Below are 14320 nucleotides of genomic sequence, written 5' to 3' on the forward strand. Positions count from 1 at the left end.
AGGTCTGCAGTCACAATGCTTCCATTTAACATGGCGGGTTGATGGCGGGGGGTTGTGGAGCGGCGTCTCGCCCTCTCAGCCCAATCGTGCGACCCGGGACGGCCCGGCAGAGAGACACCGGAGCCCCGCGGGCTGACAGAGGACTCTCCCCATCAACACTCACATAATGCTGCTTTGGCACACACTCACAAGTAAGACAAGGCTTTACTCCGAGAGCTGCTGGCACGAGTCCATGTGGACGTTTGCCAGGGCAGAGGATACACCTAATGTTTAGAGTGTGCATATTGTTTGAATTGTTAACTGCCACACAGGATTAAATACAAATGTCAACCATTATATTGAATTTATAGGGTGAAAATCTGTAATTTATATATCAATTATGGATTTGACAAGCCAGTTTTAGCATTGGTGGAATGTAACTAAGTACATTAACTCAAGTAATATACTTTAGTACAATTTTGCAATTCTTGTACTGGAGTATTTCCATTTTATGCTTCTTTATACTTCTGCTCCACTACAATTCAGAGGCAAATGTTGTATTTTTTTTTTACTTCAGTACATTTTTATTACAGTTTTAGTTACTAATTAAGATTATTAATACAAAATATAAATCCACTTATACATTATTATATATTATTTTAGGTTAAGTTACCCAGCAATATATAAAGTATGACTATGTAGGACATTGGAGCAGAACAAAGGAGACGGATGTCAAAGAAGACAGGAATCAGAATCAAGTTTCGCCTTGAGATTTCTGACAAAAAAATTTAATTTGAAATGTAGCGTGTACAAAATGTTTAAAACTCAGTGGTGGAAGACATAATATACAATATTTACTCACTTTTATTCATCTTTTACTTAAGTAAAAAGAGCAATACTACTACTACTAAAAAAAACATGCTAAACTCTTGCTAACTAGCTCAGCAGAGTAGCAGTAGGCTAACTGCCATCTCAGCTTTTGACTTCTAGTGAAGTTCATGCGATTTGTGGTTAAGCGACCATCACATATTTAATTGTGTTAAATAGCAGATTTGATCATTATATTGATTTAAATATACTGTAAATATTAACAGCATATGGATAGACATACACAAAGTTGTTAAAATGAACAATAATGCTAACATTAATGCGACGTACACATAGTTATATAATATATATGATTCAGAAATGGGCCGTTCTGTAAAATTAATACTTTTACTTATTGTACTTTAGGCATATTTTGAGGTGACACTTGATTCTGACTCCTGTCTTCTTTGAGGTCCGCCTTTTTTGTTCCGCTCCAAAGTCACTTGTTCGACTGGTCAATTACTATGTTTTTCTCTCTCGCATCGTCACAAAAGTCAAAATAGATGTTTTCGCAGCTCCATCTTATGACGATGTTTGTGTGAATTATTCAACTTTTGCTTTTTATCAAATAACAACTTGAAATACCTTTAATGCAAAAAATAGCAATTGAGGGACAAGACTCAAACTCACTTTCCATACGTCTGTCATCTTTCTCAGAAAACTCCAACATCATTCACCTCCGTTGTATTGTGATGGAAGCACACAATGCTTTGATATACAGTAGCTAGTGATATATTGCATGTGTGTTTTATATTAAGAGCTTAAGGGTTGAGTTTCACATTGAAGATGACTGTTGAGAGTCACCTTTTGGACAGTGAAGGCAGCACTCTGCCCTGACTCTGCTCAACAGGAAACACCTGCAGAGAGCAACACATGTTGGTCTGCAGGGAAACCTCCGCTGTCTAATCTTTGCACTGATGAAATACCCCTGAGTAAAGAGGATTGTGACCTTGTTCTGATCATGTGTAGCTCTGGATAATGTTCAAACGCACCACCAGGGAAAGCCTGACGGAGAGGCATGTAGTGTTAGCGGAGCTTTTTTGAGCAGCTTGATGGAGGGCAACAAGCTGAAGCCTGGGAGGAGCTTTAGCTGTGCAGGAGCTCTGCTTCTTCAGGCTGTGTGAGAAAGTTTTCTCCCTCCATGCAGCCTGGTTAAATTAGCCCCAGAGCCAGAGTGTGGACAGCAGCTGGAGTGCAAGAGTCAGCTCTGGCAGTGGTGATAATCAGCAGGGAGGATGTGGAGAGAGAAACCCTCAGGGAGGAGGGGGATGGCAGAGAGGAGGGGTGGTGGTGGTGGTGGTGGTGGTGGTGGTGGTGGTGGCTGTGATCTTACAGGCCCAATCAGAACCCAAGTGGAGCCGAGGCCTCATGCAGTGTAACAGCACACCATCGCGCCGCAGCACTCAACATCCTGGACACAGAGCAGGTCTCCTCCCTAACCGGCTGCTTAACCCTTTCAGAGTGTGTGTGTGTGCGCGGCTCCCCCGGCCCTCATTCGCTCATCACCGCACTAATCAGCCTCAGAGACAGCAGCTGCAGGGAGCCCCACTCCTAACCTGGGCTGGAGAGGCTGTTATCCTCAGCAAGAGGACTGCAAATACAGAGCTTAGTGTTCTCAACAGGGACCGCAGAGCATCCACATGTCTGACACTGGCTGCTTCCTCTATTGTGTCACAGTCAACTCAATCGTCAGACAGGCTAAACAATGTCAGCAGATAATGTGGCTATTTATCAGACAGCAGGGGTGGAAGACATACTCAGATGATCCTTTACTTAAGTAAAAGTAGCAATATTAGAATCTAAAAATACATAGAGTAGCATTCATAATTTTACTAATGTTATATTACTAAAGTCAGTTTCCATGTAATGCCATGCAGAAATAAAAGCATGGCACAGAAAAACCTAACTAAACTAAACTAAACTAACAGCCAGCCACCAGCCGGTGATCAAGATGTTTTGGCTTCACTTTTTGGTATAGATATTATCTATAAAACCAATGTGTTTATGATTAAATTGAGAGCATAGAATTGTCTATTATTATCTAGTTCTTATTGATGCTAATTTTGCTCTCGAAGTGCACCGGATTGAAGCATTTAACTTTAAAATATAGCCAGCAAAGGGGTAGTGTGAATATTCCTGTGTTTTTTCATATTGCAATATATATAGCAGTAAAAAAATATTGTAATGTCAGTTTTTTCCAACGTCGTTTGGCCCTAATTTGTACATTAACAGAGATGTAGCAGAGTATGGAAGTGAAAACAGTGCTCTGTTTATTTTAATGTGAAAATGCAATAAAAATAAGTTGTCGCTTAAATCAATGAATAATCGGGATAAATAATCGGGATCTCAATATTGATTAAAATAATCGGGATTATCATTTTGGCCATAATCGTGCAGCCCTACTAACACATATATAAAAACAAAAACTTCAACCTTCATTTCATATAACATAGCCTATGTTTATGTGCAAAACTTCAAGATGTTGCACCAAAAAGTAGAAGAAAGAAATGCTACAAGCCCCAGGTTTATTCTGATAAATCACTTTTGCCTAAACCATAGAAATGTATGATTTCCATGAAATCAGCAAGTAACATGAGCAGTAACTGATCTAAAAACCAGGAGTAGTCTAGTAACTGCACTTTGTCGCAGAGAAACAGCAAACTAGGCGGCTCCGCCACATAATGTGAAAGCTAACTGGTGAGGTCGTCATTGTCGTCATAGCTACCGTTAGCTAAAGCTCAACGTCACTCAGCTCTCTGCCTCTGTATGGTATGTATAATTGTATTATGATCATTGATGCAATGACGTATACACAGCATTTAAATGTTGTTATTGGTCCAGATGAGGCTAATTTGAACTACTTTATATATTGCTGGATAGTTTCGTCTACAACTATACATTATATTTTATTTGTTGATGTTCTTCTAAGTACAGTAACCACCTATAGCTGTCAGATAAATGCAGTAGAATAAAAAGTACAATATTTCACTGCGAAATGTAAAGGTGTAAAAGTAGAAATAGTCAAGTAAACTACAAGTACCTGAAAATTGTACTGAATTGTGTATTTATGATGTTCTTGTTTTCTGTCCATTTATTGCACAGCTCGAGTGGCCACAGGTCAACAGTAAATCAGCGTGAGTTTAAATAAAGCACTGATTAAAAAGAATAATGTACTGTAGTAGTAGTTCCTACAGTACTGGTAGTCGTGGCATATCCTCACTAAATCAGACTGCGGGTCAAACCAGCTCAGAGGTTACACGCGACCAGCGGTTCATCAGCGTGTGCATGACACATGGACATGACGGAGGGTGAGGAAGAACGTCCGGACAGGTAGGGTCAGAGCCAGGTCTGATTACACAGCTGCTGATCCTCCACAAAAACCCAGAGACAAACCAGCACCCCATTCCTGCTCCGGTCCTTGAATCCATCCATCCGCTGATGAAACAGAGCCAACCTCAGATACTCCACACTGCCTCGTGGTGAGGGATACAAAGTTTCGTAAGAAAACACTAACTTAGGTTGACTTTCTGCAGAACAGTTTGTTTTTGTGTCGCTGTGTAAAGGCAACAAATGTGTTCAGAGTTCACACAAATGAATTACTCACAGTCAACGTCTAGTCCAAGAAACACTTCTACCAAAGAATTGAGTGATACTGGCAGAGCCGATGCGATCTCCGAAGCCCAGCTTGACATGACATGAAGCAACGATTTTATGTTGTCTGTCAAATATACGGGGAAAGGAAAATCAATGCAACTTGACAGCATTACATAAAGAGCTTTTGTGCCTTGATATTTCTTTTCTGCCAGTGTACTTTTGTCTGGGGTGTACAGAGTCGTTCTCAAGGCCCAGGGGGAGCAGAGCTGGCGAGAACAATGTGGGAACCCGAGGAGGAAACTGCACATGTTGTCTTTTCTCTACAGTTTCTGCTGTGACTCCAAAAGAGGCTGCATCTTTACAGACCATTTCATACGGCAACATCATCCATCAATGCAGACAGCTACAACTGCACCTTCTGCACAACTTGACCCACCGAATTCTTCTGAGATGGAGACGTTCAAAATCAACAGCGCCATGGATGTGAAACCCTTCAAAATACGGGATTAATGTGCAGGATTGTGATCAAATCAATTTAACATTGTTTTTGGAAATGTTACACTCAACGTTTGTTTTCCTAATCTCTCTTCGTTATTTTCTGCGCTGCCAAGTGCATTTTGTGGCCTTGTAATGAGCATTTTTGTAAATGAACAGTGATACACTGTATAAATTGCTAAATTGACATTTAAGTGCACAATTGCATCAAAACACTCATTCAATATAACCAAATTAAGTGCATCCATCTGCACATCATTAACTACAGGAACAGTCCACATTTACAGTTTCATGGAATACGGGAAAAAAGGTTTGTGGGGAAACTGACCACTTACTGCAGCAGCGTCCATATAATCTGATTACGGCTAAAACCAGAGTTTAGTGCTGGTGACGAGGCTACGAGCGCTACTGACTGCCCAGGTGCAGCCAGGGAGAGCTGGGTGTGTCTGTGTGGCCCTGCATCACTCCAGGCTTCACCCAGCAGAGCCTCCGCCATGGCTGAATGCAACCGCCTGCCCACTCTCCCCTCTCGTCTAGAAGAGGATCAGCGGCGGCTTAGAGCTGCCCGGGCTGGGAGGTGAACAAGTGGGGCTTTGAGGAGCCCTCTGCCAGTCAGACGGAGAGCTCCAGGCCTCCAGCCCTCAGGGGTTAACCTCTCAGACTGCCAAGCAAAATACTGCAAGAGTCTCGCAATTACAGAGACAGTCAAAGGCCACACGCAATTTCCAGAGCTATTTACACAGTTAGACGGCCCCCCTCCAGAACTGCCAAAGAATAGGCATAATTAAGACGGTAGAGAGGTACGCTAGGCTTTTAAATACACTTTGCCCTCCTATAGCTGCAATTCATTCACAAAGAAACTGATGGCTAACACGAATAATAGAATATGTCTGCAACGCCTGACGCATGCAGCATATATATAGAATACAGATATACATTCAAAAATATGTTTTTAAATTCAGAGTTTACACGCTTACAGGAACACCTGTTACAATATAAGAGGGCTCAAATAAAGGTTTTATTAATGAACCTTTGGGAAGCTTAAAATGTTGGATCAGCTTAGTTGTAGGGGTTGGATGATATAGATTAAAAAAACAAACACAATATTGATATATAAAGTGAATGATATAATAAATTAGTTGAAAAATCAATGGAGAATTTGTTAATAGATTAAAAATTTGCCAGGAATGTTTGTTTTTGGCTAATTATATTGATTATATTATATTACATGATATATAAAAAAAAATCCAATATTGCCATAAAACCGTCCTGCTAATTGATTTTCAACATTGCTCACCATGGTTTGAAATAGTAGTTCTCGACCTATGGGTCAGGTCTGCAAATTAATCCAAAATAGATTTGAGGGGTAACCAGATGAAAAAAATCCAACCCGGTATCACGCCAAAGCGCCTGTTCACCAGAATATAGCGTGTCAGTGTCAGGTTTGTCTCGCCGAGGCTTGAATATTACACACGTGTATGAAGGTGCAGTAATAGCAGAAAGGCAACAAAATCACTCACTTAGGATTAGGCAACCAAACCACTTAGTTAGGTTTAGGAAAAACGTCATGGTTGGCCTTAAAATAAGTACGTAAACTAAGTAAAATATGTATGGAAACAACGAAACAAACATACAGAAAATGCGTCACTAAAAAACACGTCACAAACGTCACTTATAAAACAAAACACCGGTTTCGAACACCAGTCTCCTGGTTGAAAGTCCTGTGTTTGTTGGACCCATCCACCTCGCCTTATTCTACATCACTTTTTATGTTCACACTAAGAAAATAACTTGTGATCAGTAGACACATCGCTTAATTTTAAGGGGTCACAGGCAGAGGTTGTGAACCAATGGTCTAAGTTATTCTCATGGTATATATAGTCTATAGTAGGGCTGTGTATTGGCAAGAATCTGGCATGATACAGTATCATGATACAGGGGTTACAGTTCAATATATTGCGATACTATAAGCAGGCGATATATTGCAATTTTTTAAATCTAATTTTAGGAAAACTGTCACAGTATAAAGAAAACCCCACCATATGCATCCAATTAGAGTAAAAAAAAAAAATTTTTTATGCGATCAGAACAGTGGGATCTGCATTTGCATTTACAACAGTATCTGTAGCATCCAACATCATAGCACTAGTTTGAGAGGACACATACACTGAGAGGGGGCATCTCTTTGCAGATAAAATAAAGTATTTACTGAGTTAATCTTTGCATGCAAACTATTAATTAAAAATCAATATAGTTTTTGAGAATCGATACAGTATCACATAACATAGTATCACAATATTCAATATTTTCTTGCATCCCTAGTCCATCGTGTCATTTATTGGATGTACTGTGTTATATTGTAAGCATCCACGTCCGCTGTATTAAACAGTGTATCCAGCCACCTGGCTTGGTCCTGCTGTGCAGCAGCCTATGAGGAGGTCTGTAGAAGAACTAGTTGTCGCTCCTGGCAGGCCAGTGCAGCGGTGCTCTCGGTGGACCGCGGGGCCCCCCGGCAGCCTCTAACCCGCACAGCTGTTCTCCAGGTCTAGAGCCTCTCCAGAGCCCGGCAGTTCCTCCTGCTTTGGGGACCGCCCGCCCAGGGGGCACGGAGCACTAATAATAACAACATCCAACATGCAGGCCCGGGGTCAGACGCAAAGCGTGACCCTCCCCATCACAGCACCAGAACCTGGACAGGAGCCAGGACACAGAGCCACGCTGCAGCCTGGGAGAGCTGGGTGAGGAGCGGGGAGGGGTGGGTCTGTGGGTGGCTGGAGCTTTCAGGTCTCCTTTCACTTCCTGCTTAGTGCCCCAGCACCACCACCACCATTTTGGGGGTGGAGGAGGGTTTGCAGAGAGGATCATTATGCAGGAGGGAGGGACAGGTCTTTGGATATGGGTGGATTATATTTGGAAGCTTGTAGGCGGTATGGTGGCTTAGATTTGAAAACGTGGAGGCTAGATGATAAACGATGAATGTCATACCTGAAAAGGATAATGTGCCGATGGCAAACTGCTGAAAATAGCAACGAGGCGAAAGCATTTCGCTTCTCGGCACCTGCGTTTTGCTGTGGCTCACCCACACAGGCAGCAAGAACGTAAGTATCTTAAATGACAGAGTGGAGAGGCAGAGCAATATCTGCTCATGCATCTAACTGGAGCTTCTGGGAGATCCTGCTGGATTTAACACTCATGTTTATAAGTAAAATACATTGTAAATTGTTTATTTGGCTTCCAAATCAACAGATTAATCAAAAAATTGTGACTTAAATCAAAGAACCCATATGCTTCTCCTTGTATGAAAACTGAAACAACAAATTCCTGCTCTGAATAACAATCCTGAGTTTGTTATGTTCAAGCGTTCAGAGTACAAACACAAGAGCTCCTCCCCAGTCAGGTCTTACAGGTCGGCCAGCGGTGCACTTGTGGTTTCTCACACACTCCATATGAGGGGGAATGCTTGGTCCTAATTAGCACCGAGCATCTGGCAAATGTCAGTGTGTGTCTGTGTGCAGCATTCCTATTTACTTAGTAAGCTCGCTGGAAAAAAACACGGTGAGAGCGTCGCAGTGTTTCAGACCGGGGTCCTGGGAGTGTTTTGTTATCATATTGTGAGTGACATATGTGTAATTTAATAGCAGTCTTCTCACTATCCCCTGATTCTTGTGTACGGTTAAGGTTTACTGGGCATTTCTCATTCTACTGTAGGTCACACCCCACCAGCATATCCATTACTGTGTTAGCTTAGGACACTTGTATAAATCTTCTGAATGGCCTTCGCTACTGAATTTGATTTTGTCATCTCACTCCTCTTTAGCAGATCTGTTACTTAAACCGTTCAGTATGAAATGGATAATGTTGCCTGTCTGTTTGCCCTGCAGCCAAATAATATTTTAATCGCTTGTGATTGTGGGGAAGCAGTTGAAACTGAGAACATCACATATGAAGAGAAAGTTTAAAACGGCACATAATCTGACTGGATTTTGGTTCCCATGAACGCAGCCGAGAAACAACCTGTCTTCACATGTTTAGCTTCTACTGGTGTTATTCAGCCCGTTCGCACGAAAAGGCGTATGAATGACACAATAATGTGCAAGGCATTTAGTGTGCTGTGATGGTCAGCACAAAATCACTTCGTATGTAATCCACGTAATTGTAAACTGGGAAGTATAGAGACCGGCGAACCCCGCATAGGGAGGAGGTCGGTGTGGAGGGGTGGGTCAAAAAACACAGGACTTTCACCCAGGAGACCGGTGTTCATGTCCCGTATGAAACCACAAGTCAACATTGATTCATTTGTAACGTAACTTCCTTACTCAAGTTACACCACTTCCGATGTTATTTCGACCCAAACCGCGATCTTTTCCTAAACCTAACTAGGTAGTTTTGTTGCCTAAACCTAACCAAGTCGATCTATTCCTAAACTTAACTAAGTAGTTTTATTTTGAAAAAACGGGAGCAGAAATTGAGACGTGCATCATGTGTTGCTAGGAAAACACATGAAAAATACATTGTTGAAAGGCGTGCCGAGCTTCACGAAAAAAATAATAATTTATGTCTATGCACACGAATCAAATAGATAGATAGAACGGTGTTTTGTTTTGTAAGTTACGTTAGTCACATGTTTTTTAGTGACAGGTTTTCCGTACTTATGTTAGGTTGTTTACGTGCATATTTGACTTAGTTTATGTATTTATTTTAAGCCCAACCGTGACGTTTTTCCTAAACCTAAACTAAGTGGTTTTCTTGCCTAAACCTAAATGAGTGGTTTTGTCAATCTAACTGCGGACGTTACCATAAATTTGGTGCGTGGGTACAAATCACAAGCGAAAAGTGGCGTACAAATGACACGCAAAATGTCCCTGTAATTTCATGTTATTTATACGCCTTCCTGTGAGACCGGGCTGTGTTATTCTACCTCCTGACTTTTAACATAAACTAACCACATACACACTCAGATACTCTTTGTACACACTGATCACAACCATAACACTCTACTTGCCTTTTATACAAAGTTGAAAATATTCCAACATGTAAACACCCAGGTGAAACAACAAAGATAAGAGTTCACATTAGTTCAGTATACTGGCTCTGAAGCTACAGTACAGAAGCAGACAAGTAGAGTTCAGTCCAGTTGGCTTGATCGCAGCCGCGATCTCCAACCTGACAAGATTACACAGAGGCTTCCTGTCTCCTCGGCCCCCGATACCATCTCAGTCTGACTTCTCGCTCCCCCCGCATGCGGCTCCGTCCTAGCCTCAGATAGCACCAATTACAGCCTAATGGGACGGTTTTAATTAGAAAACTACATCTAGGAGAGCACATGTTCGTCCAACTCCACATCACGGCTCATTTGAGAGATTAATACGGAGGCAAGGTCGCGCAGTACAAGAAAAGTCAGTGCTGAAAAATAACAGCAAGTCAAGGAGGCCATTCATGTGCAGATCAAAACTAAAAGCCCACCCTTCGAGTTTTCTGTTGATTTTTTTTTACAGAAATAACTTCACAATTAAACCCTCCATGCTGCGCAGCACATTGGCACATGAATGTTCTTCCAACTAATAACTCATTTTCTTTTAAAGCACACATTGAAAATTAGTCCTCCATGGCTTTACACCAAACTTCCTGGTAGATGTTGTTATGCCATATTTTAGTACTACACATGGAGTAAATGAAAACCAAATGCCACAGCAGGTTCCAGTCATTGATGATTATATGTAGCATGATGACTCAAAACTCACAGGGCCATTTGCATTTGTTCAAGTCAATTAAAAAAGCACAACAGGAAGAAAGGTTTTCAGTAAGCTACATCATCTTCATCGGGCTGTAATGAAGGACAGGATTATTTCTGCAAACACGCATCACTTGTGACAAAAATAACACGTCTCGTCACGCAGCTGCTCGCTCACTGTCAATCACGATAACAAAATCCAGCGCTTTATGTGCACTAACTGGTCTATTTGTATGTTATCTAAATAGAAATCTGGCTTAATACACACTCGATTTCGAAGTGCACCATAAACCCAAATCATTTAGCCGACAGATGCAATCATAACCACGAGCTCTGGTCGTACACAGATGGAAATCAATTACCGTGAATATTGCAAAAAAATTAAATAAAAACACTGGCATATTCAGGACTTATTCATTTCATGCACATCTGCCATTTATTCTTCATCATAATGAACATTTGCATCTGTTTATTGCAGGAGATTAAAATGTCCTATCTAAAAACAAACCCTAATTGTTGCTGCTATTTTTAGATTTGCCGTCACTTAAGGCGATTTACAGAAACAAATACTGTTTAAATATGCACTGCCAGAGGAATCGTGTCATGTTTATGGAGAGGGGAACTATCAGACTGGACGAGGGAGTTCTAAACTATCAACACCACCACTTTCATCACATCCTTCACTTGAGCAAATTACCATATCAGCAACGTGATCTGAAAGCAGTCCAACAAACCACAATCTCTGCCTTCTAACGCACAATTAAAAGATGTCAAACTCGGTTTCTTTTACACTGTTTTGGTTCTGGCTGTCAGCGCATCAAACATTATCTTAAAGAGGACTCATTTAGCAGAGAAAAGGGACCGGGCCAGGTTCACTGACGGTGAAGAGGGGGCTCGGTAGCCTCGGGGTATGTGGGTAAGCAAGGAGCACAAAAGAAATGTGAACACGATAAGAAAAGCAGTGATGGTGGGAGGGGTGGTGGGGGGGTGGCAGGCTCTCTCCTGGGAACCTGGGGGCTAAGACGCTGGAGCTCCTCCACACAGGTATCATATTCAGCAGGTCCCTCAGTACAGCTGGGCTCCGGTCCAAAACTCCCTCACTGTCTGTCTCAGTGGAGAGATGTGGAGGCGCCATAAGGTAACAGTAGCAGAAAACGCCAACAGGTGAAACCAAATATTCAAGTCAAGCTTGATACTGTTGTTGTGTCATTTCACAGAATAATGGCCTTTCTGCCTGCTTTAATGTAAGTTACATGGAATTATTTGCATGATTAAACTTGCTAGGGAAAAGCGAGGAAACGCGAGCATTAATGGATGTTCCTCCCCTTTTTTTTCTTGTGAAATAATAAAAGTGAGAGAGGGTAGATTGAAACCCATGACAGTTTCAGACATAAATCAACCTCCCACATCTCCACTCTGACACAACATAATAGACAGACTGTGTTCCCCCTTACAAAAGCGCAGCGACTGAGGGCCCACTGCTGGATCCACTGTAATAGCCTCGACTCCAGAAGAAAGTGCACTGCCTTCTTTAGATTTCAATCCACCGCACCTGAATGGCTGATAGACTGCAGAGGGGGAATAAGCTGAAATAGATGTGTTGAATATTGCACTTTTCAGCCTGGATGTAGCTTTGTTTTTTAGACATATAGACACTTCTATGACATCTTAAACACTAGAAGACAGAAATGTTCTTCATGATCAAGACAGGTGATGCAACAGCTTCGTAGTGTATTTCATGACTACAGCACATGGTATTCAAACTGAATACATGTGCTATTTCATGGTATTCAGTTTGGATTGAAAATAAAGCTGCCTTCACATTACACAAAAATGATAATCGTGATTATTTTTTATCAATCACGATTATTTATCACGATTATTCATAGATTTTAACAACAAAATATTTTTATAGCACTTTCACATTAAAATAAACAGAGCAGTGCTCTCACTTCCATGTTGTGCTACATTTCTGCTAATATTCAAATTAGGGCTGCATGATGTTGGAAAATACTGACATTGCAATATACTTTTTTTCCTGCAATGTATATTGCAATATGATAAAATACAGAAATATTCCCCCTAAATTTTGTAGGCTACATTTTAAAGTTAATTGCATCAATCTGGTGCACTTCGAGAGCAAAATTAGCAACATTAACAGGCTAGATAAACAATTTTATGCTCTCAATTTAATCATAAACATATTGGTTGCATAGATAATATCTATCCCCAAAAGTGAAGCCAAAACCTCTGGATCGCTGGCTGTTAGTTTAGGAAGCACTTCATTTGATATGCAGAGTTTTCTATGAGCAGAGCACGCATCAATATCGCAGGCGATCATGTTCATTTAATTGTGGGAAGCCAAAATCGTGATCACGATGTGCAGCCCTACTTCACAAGATTTGCTCTACACTCAGAGCGAGGTGTGGTGCAGAGACTTGCAGAGGCAGCAGGTAAAATATCTCCCCAAAAAGAGTGTAAGGAATGCCATTCACTGTTTCTAGGCAACAACAACAGTTGCACATGATCTCATTGGGTGAGCTTTGAAAAGTCAGCGGCAACCAAGGTCAGAGTTGAAATAATTTGAACTTCGAGCGCCGAGTGTAGCGCTTCCCTCTAGTCGGGCGGCACCACTCTCTCCATAGGAAGACAATGGCACAGTCAGCGCAGAACGATTCCACCGCTGATCATGTGTACACAGCTTAAAGGGAATACAATTTAAAAAGTCTACAGAGAGTAAACTGTTGCTGATTGTTTACTAAAAAAAGGTATTTTCAAAAACACCACTTGTGATGTATCAGAAGTAGTGCTGCAAGTAACGATTAATTTCATTATCGATTAGTCTGCCAATCAACTATTGGTCCGACCAACAGTCCAAAACCCAAAGATTTTCAATTTACTGTAATGTAATGAAGAAAAGCAGCAAATATTCACATTCAGACAGAAGTTGGAACAATAGCATGTTTACTATTTTTTGCTTGAAATTACTATCTAAATCGCTCCAAATTACAATACATTTTTGGTCAATTGACTAATTGATTAATCGACTACTCGTTTAAGCTCTAATCAGAAGTGCATACTCCATACTGAACCGGGGGGCGCTGCTTTTAAAGTAAGACAAAAATCAAGCACAGTAACAAGATGTTTCAGGTAAGATCACAATTTTGCAATCACCGCTTATTTTTAAGGTTGTTAAAAATTACTAAATATTATGTGCAGGGTGATTGCTGCTTTATGAGCGGTTATGTGCCGGACTATTCCTTGGTTAGGACTCAGCTGGTTGCTGGGCCACTGTTCGTCTAACTCTGTGCAAGAAAGCGGATGTGCATATTGGTGCCTTCAAATGACACTTGTGAGCTCATCTTTACAACATGGGAAGTCGTGTACACGATATGCTCGGCGTTCAATTGCTTAAGTCGTGAGAAAACCGCTGCTAAGCAACGGCAATATTAACGTTACTGTCGGCATCTCGAAGCCACAGAGGCTAACAATTAAGCAAGCGGGTAACATAATGTAAATGCAAATACATAATGACAAGATGAGGCCGGAATATCAACTTTTTCCTTAGACATATTATAAAATTACAAAGAAAAACAATAAACGATGAAAATTACAATATATTAACTTATTATGCACCGAAAAATTAACTTCCAT

The 14320-nt window shown here is 41.1% G+C and overlaps 1 protein-coding gene across 3 annotated transcripts in view; it reads right to left on the bottom strand.

The window, feature by feature from the left end:
• The window catches only part of dlx1a (distal-less homeobox 1a), a 32858-nt gene that overhangs the window by 15944 nt on the left and 2594 nt on the right, over positions 1–14320 (bottom strand). The window lies entirely within an intron of this gene.

This window comes from Sebastes fasciatus, chromosome 14, assembly GCF_043250625.1.
Source record: "Sebastes fasciatus isolate fSebFas1 chromosome 14, fSebFas1.pri, whole genome shotgun sequence".
Classification (NCBI taxonomy): domain Eukaryota; kingdom Metazoa; phylum Chordata; class Actinopteri; order Perciformes; family Sebastidae; genus Sebastes; species Sebastes fasciatus.